This window comes from Equus przewalskii, chromosome 3 (assembly GCF_037783145.1).
Source record: "Equus przewalskii isolate Varuska chromosome 3, EquPr2, whole genome shotgun sequence".
Lineage (NCBI taxonomy): Eukaryota > Metazoa > Chordata > Mammalia > Perissodactyla > Equidae > Equus > Equus przewalskii.
The window spans coordinates 86,637,773-86,652,177 of NC_091833.1; the positions used below are offsets into that span (position 1 = coordinate 86,637,773).

General features: G+C 43.4%; 1 protein-coding gene across 34 annotated transcripts in view; it reads left to right on the forward strand.

The window, feature by feature from the left end:
* The window catches only part of APBB2 (amyloid beta precursor protein binding family B member 2), a 373,646-nt gene that overhangs the window by 261,924 nt on the left and 97,317 nt on the right, over positions 1 to 14,405 (forward strand). The window lies entirely within an intron of this gene.

Genomic DNA, 14,405 nt, shown 5'->3' on the forward strand with positions numbered 1-14,405 from the left:
GGGAGGATTTCTGTGTTCATCAAGACCCTGCCTGTATCCACTACGTCAATTCTTTGCACGATGTGATAAGTTAAAATTATTGTTTGAATGGCTGAGCTTCAGAAGCCTTTGGAGATAAAGCAGGCTCTGCTTTGCAGTGCAGTGGGAGGGGTGGTTGAACAGGTGGTGTGGGACCTTCCCGCCTACGTCCTCCCGTGTAGCCTCACCCCTGTGCAAGGTGCCATCCCTGTCATAAACACAGGCGTGTTTTATGATGGAAAGTGAGAGGGAACTTTTGCTTTTGGACTTTTGGTGGAGTACCAGCAGGGCCAGCGTTAAGGGCAGGTGGCCAGTGCAGTTACACAGCGTCTTATGCTGAGAATCAGGGCCCCATTCAAGGGGTTTTAATGCTGTACGATTGCCGTCTTGAAATTCATAATGATTTTATCTTTGAGTTTGTGTTTTATAAGAGAAGTCCATTGGGGCAATGGAGCGTGCACTCTGGGGTTGGAGCCTTGGCTCTTACACAGTCCTGTTACCTCCCTACCTCTCTGGGTGGTTCTTGACTGCCTGTTCCCCTGCTCCTTGGCACCCCAGGTCCTGCCAGACCTCCCCATCCCTGCCCCCACCCAGCAATTACTACTGCCTTCCTCCCCAGTAGGGGCCTAGGTGTGAGCATGAGGAGAGTTGGCATCGAGCACACAATCTCCATGGCATCTCTGGAAGGGGCTAAGCAGTGGCCTACCCAGCCTAGTCTGTGACAGTGCCTGGTATATTCAGTGGTGACGTAGTAAGGGTGGGCCCTGCCTACTCCCAATCTAGGTACCTAATGTGTTCCAGCATAGATGTTGCAATGCACTTGAGAGTCACCCGTCTGCTCTGGATTGGGGTGGTGGGTCCCTGGAGAAGAAGGATTCCTGGCTCAATTTCCCCAGTCCCGGTCAGGGTGTGGTACATTGGTCCAGCAGCTGGTGGGAGGGGGAGCCCAGAAGCTGATGGTCTGTGGGGGTGGGCAGAGCCCCTGGGCACCTGTGATGGTCTGCACTCACCCTGCTAGTATCCTCTTGTCCAAGGGAGCATGACATTAAATAGCAACTGAAAAACAGCGTAACTGGTCAAGAGACAGAATGCAGAAGAAGGAAAAAGCTTCGTGTCTTAGTACTTTTTAAATTTTTTCCTACTTTTTGAACAAGGGGCCCTGCATTTTTATTTTGCACATTTCATTTTCATTTGCAAATTATGTAGCTGGTCCTAGATGCTTTTTCTGAATCCCAAAGTAGATCTGTGTCTATGAATAAAACAGCAAATAGGTTCCTTAAAGTGGGGGAACAACATGCGGGTTCAAAACCTTGACTGCTTTGCCAGAAACTGCCAATTGGCGTTGGTTCTGTAAGAATTTCAGGGCTCGCACTGGAAATCTCCGCTGCTCCTAGAGTACTCAGTTTCATGCTAAGCACAGCGTGATCAGATGAAGGCCACTCTAGAGCCAGCAGTGTTCTGAACAGGTCCTTGGGCTCCTGCTAACATGCTGGGCTTTAAAGATAAATTTTATGGTGAGGAAGGGATGCAGGAAAACAGGAACGTGGGCTGTGAATAATTTGCTCTGCCATCAGGTGTTTTACAAGGGCTCTCAGCAAAGGCTGGAGGAGGAGGGGCGAGCAGCAGCAGCATCTGGCACCGTCAGGGCTGGGGTAGTGATGTCAGTAAAGCCACCTGGTGAAGTTGACAGGAGTGGGCAGGGAAGGTGACGCGTGGAATAGAGATTGAATTGGTAATAGGAATAGAAGGCCTGGTGGAAATATTACCTGAGTCAGTGCTTTCTTTTTTTCCCCCATCCCAGTTGTATTGCTTACTGAATTCTTTGTCTGCCCCCTTTCTATTGCCAGCATGTCTGTTCCAACACCTATTATGAATTTGTTCGTGTTAATAAGGATGCTCAGCTTTGTCACAAGTTACCGAAGTTGTACTGAGTTCTAAACAAAAAAGTACTTGTGTTGTATTATTTTAAATCCTACTTTGTTCCACAAAAGATCTGAGAAGACATATAAGAACGGACGCTTTCTTAAAAAGGCTCAGAAAATATAAGGGAAGAGGCAGGTGCATCTGTCTGTATTGGGGCAGTAGACGGAGTTAGGACAGATCAGACTGGGGAGAAGGGAAAAACATGGCTGTGGAAAGCATAGGTCTCTGCATAGTTAGGAAAATTGACCTTTAGGTTCATTTTTGTGCTTCCTGGTGATTCTTTACATGGAGGATTCTTAGGGTGAATGGCATGAATCTCTAAGGGCAACTCAGAATCTTGAAAGGATTTTTGCAAACTTCATGCTTCCAGCTGCCCCTGCCCCGCCTGAGATTCTGAAGGTCCCCTGTGCTGTGGAAAGTCATTGTCACTCTTGAGGACCCCAAGCATGTTGGTAGGGGAAAAGAGTTTCAGAACTCTGCTTTGTGTGAATCACACTATGCATAAGGCAAAAGCATTCCAGTTCCTTATGCTGTGTGATGGTTTTTCTAGTGCTTCATTATAAAATAATTGTAATAGTGAGTATTTATTGAATGCTAACTTTTTGCCAGGCATGGTCCTAAAGACTTTATTTCTGGTGACTCTCTTCCTCGCAAAAATTCAATGGGCTAAGTGTCATTATCTCCATATTGCAAATGTGGAAACTGAGACATCAAAAGGTTAACAGCCAGTAAATAGTAGAGTCAGCATTTGATTCCAGGCTATTTGGCTCCAGAGCCCGTGCTCACTAGACTGTCTAAAGAAAAGTCTGACTTGGAGCTTCATTTAGGAGCTACCATGGAATAATGTGATCAGAGTCCTCAACAGTATTCCAAATATATAATATATAGAAATTTGGATTTTGACAGTTGGTATTGCATAGCATTATTCATTGGAAGCGAAAGACAAACACCCCAGCAAAATTCATTTCAAGTAAATTGGTAGAGGATCATGACAGTGTGGACCAGCTTTCTGGTCCAACTTGAGGCAGAGATGAACTCTAGACTCTAGAAGTGGAATCGATGGACTGCAGGTTTTTTCAGACCACCTCTTGGAGTTTCAACTAGGCTTATGATGAAAGTTGGGCCTAGGAGGGAGCAGGGGGCTGGATTGGAGCTAAGCTGCGTTGCTGGGGATTGGCAGAGCTGTGCACTTTAGATACACCAGGCAGATGGTGGGTTGATGTCCCATTGAGGAAATCGAGGGGTCTCGTTGTCCTTCTCTGGATGCAGGGTCCTTCCACCCACTAATGGAAGTGGGCCCAGGAAACCCTGTGGGGAAGGCCAAGACAATCTTTCAGAATTTCAACTATTTCAAAATCCAACAGCCCTAAATGAATTATTTTTTACAAATTTTGAAGATGTCAGTGAGTTGAGAAGTGACTTTAACGAAGCCCCTTTGGGGAAGCTCTCCATCACCACCGCCTTCTGTCCTCTCCTATCCGCCCTCTTAGTTACTCCTCACCCTTCACTGCTGCCTCAGGCGCCTAAGAATGGAGAAGTGGCAAGATCTGGGTTTCCCGGATGTTCAGGCTCCTTGGTAGAAGTAAGTTACCTCCTTAGATAACCTTTTCCGTTCTTTCAGTCTGCCAAGGACCAGGAAACCTAGCACCTCCAAAACAGGCAGCAAGTATCCTTTCTTTAGAAAAAAATATTTAATTTCATGTATGATAGAATTTTAAATATAGTCCCTGAGGAATGATTGCTAAAAAGATTATCAAAAATGTCTTTCTTATGCCCTAAGTGAAATTTACATGCTGAAAAAATAAAGATCATTTTTAGACTATTAGGATGTGGATATTTTGAAACCCTCTCCAGCCGCTGAGTGTGAGCATCTTGATAATCAGTTGCTCAGTGAAACCTCTAAATAGCAATGGCAGTGTAAGATGACCACACACACACATCCACTCTCTCTCCCGCACCAAAAAAAGCAAAGTATTTTTATAACTATGAAAATGTTTTTTGAGCCTACCTAATTTTTTATACAAAAAATATTTTTTGTCATTGATAGCAATATGTGCATGAGTGTGTGTATAATTCTGAGCTCCTTAACTTTATATTTTAAAATAATTGTAAATTTATAGAAGAGCCGTAAAGATTGAATTCTCATATACCCTTCACCTAGCTTTCCCTAATAAAAATGTCTTCATAATCATGGTACAATGATCAAAACTAAGAAATTAATGTTGATACCTTATTATTAACTAAACTAGAGGGTTTATTCACATTTTCCCATTTTTTCCACTAATGTCCTTTTTCTGTTCCAGGATCCAATTTGGATATACATCACATGTACTGAGCTCTTTAAAAATTATTTCACGGGGGCCAGCCCAGTGGCATAGTGGTTAAGTTCGCACACTCCACTTTGGTGGCCTGGGGTTTCACAGGTTTGGATCCTGGGCGCAGACCTAGCATCGCTCATCAAGCCAGGCTGTGGCAGCATCCCACATACAAGATGGAGGAAGACTACCACAGATGTTGGCTCAGTGACAGACTTCCTCAGCAAAAAGAGGAGGATTGGCAACAGATGTTAGCTCAGGGCCAGTCTTCCTCACACATACAAAAAACTATTTCACAGATCCCTTTCCATAATTCTCAGGTTTGTCATTCTTAATTCCATTATAATATTCCATTGAATTAATAGCATCATAATCTGTCTAGGCACCCAGTAGTCACAAGAGCAATTTCCAGTACTACAGAGCAGATAGCTACAACTTCATAAAAATAGGTTACTTTTTTTTCTTTTAAATTACTGCTTTGGTATAGGCTACTAAAACTGGTATTACCAGGTCAAAGGCTATCAGTTTATGGCTTCTGTCACTTATTGCAAAATTGCTTTTCAGAGAGGTGACAGCGGCGAGTAATTCTATCAGTAATATCCTGGGAGATGCCTCTTTTTCCACTGCTCACTGTACTCTAGGCTTTGTCATTTTATTTATTCATCTTTGTTTTATTCCATGTTAGCTATTACCTCCTACTATAACATTTCCCCTTCTTATATTATCATCAAGACAGGGCATTTCTTATAAAACTCTGGCTTTCTGTCCATTCTTGTCCATTTTTTCCTCTTATTTTCTGTCCATTTTTTTAATTAAAAATTTTATTTTGGGGTAATTTTAGATTTACAGAAAAGTTACAAAGATAGCACAGAAAAGTTCCCTTATAGCCTTCACCTGGCTTCCCCTGATCTTACCTAAACCTAGTACATGTGTCAAAACTAAGAAATTAACAGTGGTACAAAACTATTAACTAACACTTTATTCTGATTTTATCAGTTTTTCTTCTAGTGTCGTTGTTTTTGGTCCAGGATCTAATTCAAGATATCACGTTGTATTTAGTCCCTATGCATTTTTAAATTCAAAACTTTATTTGTTATTGTACTCTTAAATATTTTTCTCTCCTCATTTATTTCTCTATTTTGTGTCACTTTTCCATGTGAAAATGTTTTAAAATTTTCTGTCTTCAAACTTTTTGTAGATAATTGCCTCTCCTGCTTCATTTCTCAAGAAGGCGCTCCTTGCCATATTCTGGGGGTCAAGTAGCTTCCGCTGCTAAATTCCTGTTATTTTGCAGCTGCCCCCTGTGCTCATCCTACGTACATACCTTAAAATCCTAACTTAGCCCTATAAAATTTTCCTTTCCTCATGGCACGTGGCATATTGCTGGCCAAATGCTTGATGAGAATGGTCAAAACTAAAATAAAAATCAATTATAATTGAATTGCAGAAAATTTAGTGGTTTGAAAAATGTGTACTAGTTCCTTAGAGTTCTTTCCTATCCTTTGTGTTGTTCTGCTCCGGCTTCTGTAAAGGAGGCGTTCTGCCTCCTAGTGGACAATATTGAAAATTACATCTTTAAAGAAATCGGCATTTCATTTGGAATCATTGAATTCCTTATGGCTGGAAGTGACATTCAAAATGATCTAATGGGCCTCCTTTACAGGTGAAAAAAGTGAATCCCAGGAAATTTGAGTAAATAACTTTCCTAGGGTCACACAATTGGTTAGTGGTGGAGATGGCATTCACAAGTGGGTGTCCAGGACCTCTGACCACCCTATCCTACTGTCTTCCCTCAGTGTATAACAAATCATTTTCAGGATATTTGTGAGGAGATGTTCTTATCACTGTGTTTAAAACATTTTTCTTTAAAATCCATAATAAAGGAACTGGGTGAGGAAGATTTTGTTGTCCAAGCATTAAATTCTCTGGGTTTCAGCTTCTTCATCTGTACAATGAATGTGTCATCATCTCAGAAGTCACTTCTGGTCCTGAGAAATTTTGAGGTTCCAAATGAAATGGAGCAGTCCTTATGTATGGCTTCTGGAGATGAAATAGTTCGGTCTGATCTCTCTCCGTGTCTGGGGAAGGAAAGAAAGTGCTGTGAGCCGGGCCTGGAGGCGGGAGCTGGCTCCCTGTTCTCAGCACACGCTCCACCTGGGCTCTGCACCGTGCTAGGCACTTACATGCAATTTTCTTGCAAACACAAGGCATCATGGTGATTTTCCTCAGATGACAGATAAGAAACTGGTGCTTTGAGCAGGTTACATAATGGTGTTTTACACCAGTCAAGAACTGGTGGAACTGGGACTCCAACTCAGATGCATTCAACTCCAAAACCCAAGAAAGTGTCATGTCCACGCGCTCCCAGTTACTGCTTCCCTGACCTTTGAGGTCACTTTGGCCGCCTGGGTGTTTTGGGTGGAGTTGGCAGAGATGTTGGAGGTAAGCATGGTGAGGGAGCTGGAGGGTCATTGCTTGAGGACAGACCTCCCCCCCCCCTTGCTTTTCACTGTCCCCCCAGACTCACAAGGTCCAATCTAAGGCTTTCAAACTTCCTGCACATGTTGGCAAATCCCATTGTTCTGGGGCGGGACCAAGGATGGCAGTTCTGTCAAGCTCTCAGGTGATGCTGATGCTGCTGCTCTGCACAAAACACTTTGAGTAGCAAGAGTAAAAAGTTTGCAACCTGATAAATAAGGTATCCTTTTGTGCATCTTCTGCAGGGAGGTCGACATAGTCTTTCTACCTTCCAGTTCTGTATGGCCCTTTGCAACCAGCTCTCAGCTGCTCGGGGATTTTTTCTCCAGGCCCTGGTTTTTGTGAAAGCTTTGTTTGTCTTCTTATCCTTTTGTTACAACCTGCCCCAGATGGGGAGAAAAGGAAGGAGATGATACAAATCAGTTGGTTAGTCGGTTTGGTGGAGGAACTTCCTGAAATGAATGGTGAGTGAACCTGAGGCTCTAAGATTCATCTGTACGCTTTATTTATCTGTGCCTTCCCTTGGTTCCTATTAGCATAGATTTTCATGAAGTAATTATATTAGCGGCTACTGACTCTATTAGCACTAATAGATAAACAGGAAGGGGTAGGGAGTATCTTTTCTCATTCAGATTTATTTCTGGTCTGTGTAGCAAATTCATTATCATTACTTAGCATTTATATGGGATTTTATGTCTGCGTGTCGTTCATATAATTGATTTTTGTCTGTGTGGCACGGGTTTTTTCTTTCAGAAATTCTGATCTGTGTGAGAAGTTTGGATTTGATTTCTGCTGTTGATTCAGTAATTGAGTCAAAAACATGTATTGAATGCTTAATGCTCAAGGAGAGGCTGTAAGTTGTGGTTAAGAGCATGGACTCTGGACTCAGGCTGCCTGGGTTCAAAGCCAGGTTTTGCTGCTTACTAGCTGGGTGACCTTGGGCAAATTACTTAGCCTGTCTGTACCTCAGTTTCCTCATCTGTAGAGTGAGAATAATAATAGCACCTGACTCTCAAGGCTCTATGGTCAACGTTAAGTGAGTTGATATGTTATAGACCTAAGGTATGTGTCAAGTGCTTGGAAGCATCCCTGGCACATCATAAGCCTTCTTTGGGCACCAGCCATGATTACTGTTCCTCTTACATAGAGGAATAGACAATGCCTTCAAGGGGCAGACAGCAAACAGGCCAATTCAATGTGATTTCCCAGAAGGAGATGCTGCCTAAACTAGAGTGTCCTTGCATCGCAACAGGATTTAGTGATTCTCCCCCAAAATGTAAATGTAAGTACAGGAGATTTTAAAATAATTTTGTGTGTAAATTTGTGTTCATTTTCAGCAAAAGCTTTTGGGAACAGATCTATTAAGGTGAGGTTTTTCCCTGTTTGTCCAATACTGCAGATAACATTGTTTCTGTTATCTATGCCTGTGATCTATGTAACAAACTACGCCAAAACTTGGTAGCTTAAAACCACCGTTTGTTTTGCTCATTATTTTGTGGGTTCAGGAATTTGGGAAGGGTTTGGGGTGCAGTTGCTTTCTGATCCACATGGGGGCAGCTGGCGCAGGCGGGACTGGATGATCCACTTCCAAGATGGCTTCTTCCCTCACGTGCCAGGTGGCTCAGTGCTCTTGGGCATTCTCTCTCTTCACGTGGCATCTCGTCCATCAAGGCCTCTCCATGTGGCTTGAGCTTCTCACAGTGGTGGTCTCTGGGTAGGCCAGTATATTTCTTACGTGGTGTCTGGGTTCCAAGAAGCAGGAAGCTGAAGCTACCAGGTGAGGTAAGAACGTTCCTGGAAATGGCAGCCTGTCATTTCCATCACATTCCATTGATCAGAGCAGTCACAGCCCAGATCCAAGGGTGGAGAAATGGACTCCACCTCTTGAGCAAGAGTGGCAAGGTCACACTGCAGAGAGCAGGTAGGATGGGAAGCTTTTTTGCTTCTATCTTTGGGACATACATCTGCGACAAATGTGATTCCCACATTTCAGTCATTCATTGAAAATTCCCCTAGTGAAGGGCATGATTGTCAACACAATTGATAATCAAGAAATCAAGGCACAGAGCCAATGACAAACATACCAAGTCCTACCAGAACAAGATTCATCGTCTCATGCGTGGCTTTTAGGTGAACATTAACAGAGAGAAGATAAGGACCATCTCATTCAAGCCTTAGGAGAAGTGGAAGGAGCAGAGAGAAGCAAAGTGATCTACCCAAGAATGCATCATTTGTCCTCATGGAAGAGCAGAACTCAAAGCTGGGCTTCCCCACCATAGTCCAGTGTGGTTTTCCACTGAGCAGAGCTGACACTCACTGCCTCTTGGACACTAAAGCCATTGGCTTTGGATGATGCTCATTTTGTCTCCTAGCCCAGAGGACAGCTTTTGTGTTTCTAAAACGGTTTTCTTCCCTTTGTTTGCCAACACGGCCAAGCATAATGCTGTGTTTCTGGCAGAACCACGGCTTCCATTCCCTTATTAACTTCTGGTCACTACACTTGCCTGAATGAGCAGTCAAGGAATTGGCAGCCATGTGAACCCCCGGGTTTTGAAGGGCCCTGTTGAAATGAGATGCATTGTTATCCAATTGTCGGCAGCTGCACCCTGTGGTGGGCAGATGCCTGGAAAAGCTAATTAAGGAAAGGCAGCCTTCCCTCTTCCCCTGAAGGAATGTAGCAGGAAACGGGTGAGGCGATGGGCAGCGGCCAGGAGCAGTGGTGGAGATGGGCATCCTGAGAGTGCTGGAGCAGCAGGTGCATGAACCTTGCTCCGTGGGATCCTGGCAGAGAATTCTGGGCCATGGATTGTCAAAGATCTGAAGAGCCTCAGGCAGAAACAGCAGTGGTACATTCATCTAGCAGGGGAGTCCTCCAGGAAGGGCCAGCTGGTCAAGACCTGGGGGTCCTGAAGCTGGCATTCCAAGTCTACCTAGAAAATTGCCAAAAGATACCAGGCCTTGTTGTCTCAGGGCTGTTGCCTGAGAAATTAATGCCAGTATCAGCATTGAGGTAGTAATGCAGACACATCGTATTTTTTTGCAGTTAATAAAATTGGTACAGAAACGATGGTTCTTCCTATAGGACTGTTAGAATAATTCAGACACTAAGCCGTTTTAGCTAAGCCACACCATCCTCTCACTCCTACAACTCCTATTTAAAGTCTTATCAAAGTGTGAAGTCACAAAGATCAGAGCCTGAGTTCTTCCTCTGCTCCTGGGTCTGGTGCTTCTAAGGAAATCATTTTAGGAGGCAGGCTTTCATATTTGCAGTCTCTGAACTTACACCAAGAGTTACAGCTTTCAACAAGTGTCTGCAACCAATTCATCCATCCATTCATTTGGTGTGTATTTACTCAACAGCTATTACAAGCAGAGTGGTATGAGATCCTTCAGACTGGGGAGGGGAACAAGAGAAAATAATACAGCAGGAAAATGGTAATGTCAGTTAAGAACGAGAATTACAATGTTACTGGAATTAAAGAAGGAAGAGAGAGCTTGCAGCTGGAATTTCAGCCGCTTCATATTGAAGGCAAAGTTTGAGACTGGTTCACTAAGCAATAATGCGTGAATAATTTTAATTGACAACCTAAGATGCCAGCCAATAGATGAATGGATAAAGAAGATGTGGTGTGTGTATATGTATATATACACACACACAATGGAATATTATTCAGCCACAAGGAAGAAGGAAGTCTTGTCATTTGTGACAGCATGGCTGGACCTTGAGGGCGTTATGCTAAATGAGAGAAGTCATTCAGAGAAAGACAAATACTGTATGATATCACTTATACATGGAATCTGAAAAAGCCGAGCTCATAGAAACAGAGCATAGAGTGATAGTTACCAGAGGCTGGGGGGGTTGGGAGAATTGGGGAAATGTTTAAGGGCACAAACTTGTAACCAGTAGATAAATCAGTCCTGGAGATCTGATGCACAGCATGGTGATTATAGTCAACAGTACTGTAAACTTCAAAGTTGCTAAGAGACTAGATCCTTATTGTTCCCACAAGAAAAAAGAAATGATAACTAAGTGACACGATAGAGGTGTTAGCTATCGCTCAGGTGGTATTCATATTGCAATATGTAAATTTATCAAACCAACACATTGTACACCTTAAAACTTACATGATGTTATATATCAATTGTATCTCAATTTTTTTTAATTAATTGATTAATTTAAAAATAATTTCAGTTGACTTTAAGAGACCCTCAGACTAAAAATTGCTTGATTAAGACTATGTTTTGCTATTGAACCAACACATTCCTAACCCGGATCTCTAGCCAGACAGTGCTTTAGTTCACCTTCTCAGGGCACAGAGCAGAAATGTGTCCCTTTGGATTCCATTACAATCTCTCATCCACTCAGCAGACTTGCTGCTCAGGAAGGGGGTAGACAGGTCCCCACCTGGGGCCCACTTTTCTGCTTCAGCCACGTTACCAATGGTCAGTTTGACCAGCAAGCGACCCCTATCTCTAGCAAATCTGGAAAGTTGGCTCATGTAAATCACACATGGAACCTAGAACCAAGAATTTATGATTTCTCAAAAAGCCCTTCTCCTGAGGGCTTGACTTTTTTTTCAGAGCTGTGAGTTCAGATGAGAGCTATAGCAACCTAAGGCTTATTTTTATAGAAAGCCTACAATTTTTTCCCTCTTCACTAATGGTATAGATCAGTGTCACTTAGTAAAGAAAATAAAATCCTATATGAAGCTCATTTCTCCTGCTTCAGATATTCTTATACATCTCTGCCACGTTTTGGTTGAGATCTAGAAACGATGAAATGGATGGACACCCAATGTGGACCTGCATCATTCGGCAATGGTAGAGAGTGAGCAGAGAAGGAAACTAGCCTTTCTCTGATTCCAGCCATGTGCTGGGCTCCCTACTGGGTGCTCTCCGTGCAGCAGGTCATCTGATTCTCAGAACAACCCTGCAACAGAGGTGATGTGTTTATTCCCGTTTTACAGATGAGGAAACTGAGATTCAAGGAACCTAAGTCACTTTCATAAAATTACAGATCTATTGTGTGGATAAACTAGAATTTGAGTGTGGCTGAGGCAGACTCTAAAGCCCGTGCTCTTTCTGATTAAATAATGGTGATGATAGCTGATGTTCATTGAGTATGTAGTATGGACGGGACACAGGCGTCCCAAGGTGGTCTGGGGCCATTATCCACAAGCTCAGTTTCCTGTCTTTAGACCCAGCCAGCACCTCTGTAAATGGCTGCAGCAAACACCCATGTGGTGTTAGCACTGTTCTCTTCTCCCACAAGCCCCAGGAGGTCCATTCTCACATTTCTCCTGTTTTCAGTTGGAGCTGGGGCACAGCATGTTAGGTGACCTGCCCACAGTTCTGTGGCTGGTAAATGGTGGACCTGAGATTTGAACCCAAGCAGTCTGGCTTCCCAGCCAAAGCCTTTAATCCCTGAGCTGTCCTGCCTTGCATGGAGGTGGGCCTTCCTTTGGCCTTGTAAACAGGCATTTGGTTTGGTTCTCCAATTCCCAGTGCGATGGTTGTGGTGGGAGTTCTGTACCATAAGCTCAAGTTTGCCCGAAGACGTGCAACTGTTTTAAAGATTGAGAGGGAAAATAAAATGTTTTTGTGTGTGTGTGTGTTTTGTTTTTTGGTTTTGTTTGTATGTGTGGGTTTTTTGTGTTTTTTTTTTTTTTACTGGAGTACCCAAGCAGTTGACTCCCAGTGAATGACAAAAGAGCAAAAACCAGCCAGAGTCTTTGTCCCTCATGCAGGGTCATGCTCCAAGGGGAACGAGTGTAAAGTAGGAGCTAGAATACCTCAGTTCTGTCAGATGAGCTGTGTGACTTTGAATAAGTTGTTTAACCTGTCTGAACATCGCTTTTCTCATCTGTAAAATGAGACGGTGTTAATGCTAGTCTGGGAAACTATAGTGTTATTGTGAGGACCAAATAAGATGTTAGAAAAGTTTGATAACTCTACGGCCCTAGCTAAATATAGTGTATGATTTTGGTCTTCCAAGAGTTTCTTTAAAAATTTCTGATGTAATGGTTCCCAACAGTCCCATTGGTCACGGTGAGTTACTGGTTTTGCTGCTGTGTGGATAAAGTCACCTGGAGGTGGTGGTGGTGGTGGGGGGCGGTTTGAGCCCAGTCCCAGGTATGCCATCTCTAAGGCCACGTCCCTCTCTCTCTAATCCCTGAGTTTGGGAATCATTTTAGCAGTTGGACTATTGCGATGCCTCAGAGCTTAACTTAAGCAGCATAAGTTTCTTTTTCTCAGACCTCAGAAAAAATTAAAATGGGGAATATCTGGTAACACACTGGTTGTTAATGAAAATGCGGATAGTCCCAGCTTGTGGAAACTGTGTGAGAAGTTTTAATCTAATTTCTGTAAAGGAAACAGTGACGACATGTACAACGAATTTCCTCTATGCCAATGGTATTGAGTGTTTGTTGACTCATCTTATAGACAAAACAAGCCTTGAATCAGTTTTTTGGCTGGTTGCATTTCGTGTTTGTGTGATTTTTCGCTTTACAGAGAACAGATTGCTCTCCCCTTTTCCTTTGTATTAGGGCACGTTTTTCTAAAGCGTTCATCAATTCACAGTTCCTCCATGGTTCAGCTGGAACGGAGCGCCTGGGTCCAGTGCCGCAAGTCCTCGTTCCTTTCCTGGTGCCCCCGGTGAAGCCCATTCTGGGCTCAGCCTCCAGAGTCCTGGTTGAAAAGATTTGGACTTTAGTCACCAGGGGCTTTATCCTAGGTTAAAGTAAGGGCAAAAAAAAACCTTACTCCAAAGTTCTATGTAAATAGTAATCAACCCCCAAGTTGTCCTCGTTTTGCAGGAAACTGTTGATTGTTTGCTCGCTGCTTGTGTGGTCTGCCACTTCTCCCCAGCCTGTACTGTGATTTTCAGAGTCACAAGGACGGCCAAAGAATGGAAGACTGCAGCAGAATCTGGCCTTTAAGAGGATTAAAGCTCTCTTACTGTCAGAGAGATAAGACAGTTGATAAATAGTGTAGCATCTATAAAACATTTCCCCTGAAATCTTTTTTTTAAACTTATTAAAAAGTTAACACGGGGGAAAAGTTGACACAGGGAGCTAAGAACTTCTCAGGGGCACACAAGCATAGTTGGGCGTCGCATTAAATGCAGAGCAGCTTCCCATTCTGCTTGAGTTCATTGTGGACCTCTCTCAGTGAAAGGTACACAGGCTGCAGAGATGAGCATGCACCTGCACTGAGCAGCTATGTTAGCTGGGTGACGCCGTGCCAGCTAGTCCTCTTTCCCACCAGAGTCATCGGTGTAGAATTAAGAAAATCTGCACTGGCCAGCCCGGGGGCATGTCACATTGCTAATATGTGAAGATGTTCTGAAGACGCAAAAGTAGTATTTTGTGTCCTCGTCTGTGTGCTCAAGTGTGAACTGCCCTCCTCTCCTTCAAGATGTAAAAGACTCTTCCCAAAGCAATTTGGAAAATGGGATGGTTGAGGCTCTAATGTGTTGTTATGGAATGAATTTCACAGAGATTGCATTTTGCCAACAGGATCATAACCTAGATACAGAATAAACCTGGTGACTCTGGTGTAGTCATCTCTGTTGAAACAGGAAGGTCCCTGGGGACAATTAACTCATCACCCTGTTTTTAAAGCTTCGCCCCAGGGATAAAGAGCCCACAGCCCCCTCGGTAGAGGGTT